This window comes from Cryptomeria japonica, chromosome 3 (assembly GCF_030272615.1).
Source record: "Cryptomeria japonica chromosome 3, Sugi_1.0, whole genome shotgun sequence".
In the NCBI taxonomy this organism is placed as follows: domain Eukaryota; kingdom Viridiplantae; phylum Streptophyta; class Pinopsida; order Cupressales; family Cupressaceae; genus Cryptomeria; species Cryptomeria japonica.
This window is the reverse complement of record NC_081407.1, coordinates 773,039,547-773,042,666: the sequence shown is the minus strand read 5'-3', so window position 1 is coordinate 773,042,666 and position 3,120 is coordinate 773,039,547.

Genomic DNA, 3,120 nt, shown 5'->3' with positions numbered 1-3,120 from the left:
TAACCTCCCTAGATACCTCATTTGCACTTTTGGCCATTCTTTCTAGTATTGTGGTGAGGGTTGAGTGGTGCTCAAGAATAGAGGACCTCAACCTATTCACCAATATAGAAATTTGGGCACTATTTTGTGTAAGGCGATTGATGAGATCCTCTTATGTGGCATCTACATGATCTAATGGAGGACATGGAGGGTTATGGGGTGGCGGTGGTTGTTGAGGAGCAGAATTTTGAGGATTTTGTGGTTGTGGAGCAATGTCTTGAGGGTTTTCTTGTTGCTCATGTGCAATGTTCCCAGGGTTTGCTTGTGTTTCTTGTGCACGAGGAGGTCTTTGTTGTCTATTTCATTTTTGGGGATTGCTTGTAGAATCTAACATCAAATTAATAAAAAAAAACTTAAATCAATGAAAAAACCCTACTTCAATTAAAATGAAAACAAAAATAATCAAAACAATGAAATCTTACCTGTTTGACGGGGTGGCATTGTTGGAAATTGCTCTAAATGCCGAAAAAATGCAAAATGATGCAAAACATGCATAGGTTCTGAATTTTTTTTGCTTCTTTGGACTGTTGTTCCACGATTTTTGGCATTGAAAATGGCCAAAACCCATGGGTGTAAGCAAATATAATGTTCCTCAAAACTGTTATGGGTTTTGAGGAACTTTTTGCTTTTTTATTAACGTTCCTCAAAACGCGTACGGGTTTTGAGGAAATTTTTGGTTTTTTTTTTAATTTTTCGCTACTGAGCCTAGCAAGTTTTTGAATTTCATAGAACACACATGGGTTATGAAAAATTTCATTTGTTTTGCATGTGGGGACATAGGTCTGAGTGTGTCCTATCCCAATGGAAAGTTGTTGGAGATGACATAGTTTCCCTCACACACTCTAGGCTTAAGATGTATACCTTGTTAGTTTGTCATGATGTCAATTGATCGATCGGTGTCTTGTATTGTCGCTTGATCCCTTTTGATAGTTGATTGAGGTATTGTGAGTATTGTGGTATGGTTTATTAATGTTGACTTATAATTATTATATGATTAGGTTATTCATTTAATTAATCAAGTGAAATTGACTATTTATTTTATATTTATTTAAGTGTTTAATCAATTTAATTTAATTGATTTATTGGTTGATTATTTTGTTGGTATTTATTTATTGTTTAATTTAATTTAATTTATTTATTATTGTTTATTTCATACTGATCTATTTATGATTAGCCTTTATTTATTGATTTTTATTGAATTATTATTTATTGAGATTTTATGTATTTTATTTTATTTATTGGGTTTTATTATTGCAGACACCTAAAAGTTGCACAATGAATTAAGTGAATCTTATTCATTTAATTATCCCTAATTCTTCCAATTACTTAAATTAAGATTTAATTAACATCCATATTCTTCTAAATAGACCTTTTAATCAAATTAAAGATTTGATTAAATCTCCTTCTTCTAGCCTAACCTACTAATTAAACTAAGGTTTGATTAAGTACCCTTAGCCATTTGATTGAATAAATCTTATTTATTTGATTAAAATCCCTTTTTCCCCTTTTTAATTTAATTCACATTTAATTGAAAATCCCCTTTGCAAATAAATAAATCATTATTTATTTGTGAATAGTTCCCCCACTTGCAAAATCCTACAAATGCAAGTTGCATCCCTTTTGGGTAAATTAAACCATTTTAATTTGCTAAAATACCTATTTTCCCTCACCCACTTGCAAAATCCTACATTCCCCTAATCTTTCTTCTAGAAACCTTCAAATCCTATCCTAATCATGTCCCATCCCTAAAATTGGGGGCGTCACTTCTCCAAAGTTGGGGAAAGTCTTAAAAATGTGTTGAAGACTCTACCTTATTCAACAAGCTAACTTGTTGAGTTCCCCATATTTGTAAGAGCCTTATAAATTATCCCCAAAAGTATTCAAAGGCATTTAATGCCTCTTACAAGCTCACACCCCTTAGCCATGTTGGTTGTCCCTTAACCATTTACCGATGTTGCACAAGAGTTTACCTCTTGGATAAGAGCATACCTTCCTGGTTAATGACATTATCCAATGATTTCACTCCTTGAGGTTATCCCTAATTGCTTGCTTAGTATCTAATGCTTGTTTAGCATCCCCTCAAGCCCTCTTAAGGTGACATTTGTCAACCTGGGATTGGATTGAATCTATCCCATGGATTGATAACTTTCAATCCTAGCCCTTGCTGAGATTACTCAATCTCAACCATCCATTTCTCTATTTTCCCTATAAATAGAGCCCATTCCTTCTTCAATTCATCAAGTCTTTTGTGCATCAAAATTATAGTCACATTGCAAGTTAAGGAGCTCTCTTTATCATCACCAAGCATCAACATCATACTCAAGCATCCATAGCACCTAGTTTAGCTTCATTTAGTTATATTTTAATCTTCCATCCTAGCTTAATTTCACTTCTTTAATAATTTTTTGATTCTCATCTTAGTTTAATTAACTCACATAGCATACTTAGCTTTCAATTTGGAATATACTTTGCCTCCTAATCACCTAGCTTGCATCCTTCATCTTCATCTTCATCTCTTAGCACTCACTAGAATCCTAGTTGCATTAATTTTTATTCTAGTATCATTTTTCATAGAACTCGTTCTCTAGGTTGTCATCTTGAGGATCAAGTGCTCTTCCAAGTGAGGGCCACCTTGAATCTTATAGATCTTTAGAGATAGAGGACAATGAGGTGATTTTAGATTTTTTAATCTATTCACGCGTTTTGATTTCTAACATCTAATGCAATGCTTCATTGGTGTGTTTGAAGTGTTTTCCCTCTTGCAGTTGGAAGACCACATTTCTAGCACATTTATTGGCGCCCACCGTGGGGCTCATGCCCCTGAATTTAATATTATTTGCAAGTTTCTGTGTTGTGAGAAATTGTAGGTTCCGCTTCAGCGCGAAAGCTCATACGAGATTTTGTTAGTTATAGTGTGATTCTATTTATTTTGTCGTATGGGAAGTTGAGAATCGCCGTACGAGATTCTACTAGTTATTGTGCGATTATGTTTCCTTTATCATATGGGCAAGTGAGAATTGTTGTATGGGCAAGTGAGAATTGTCGTATGGTCTATCTGGAAAGCTCATACGAGTTTTTGCT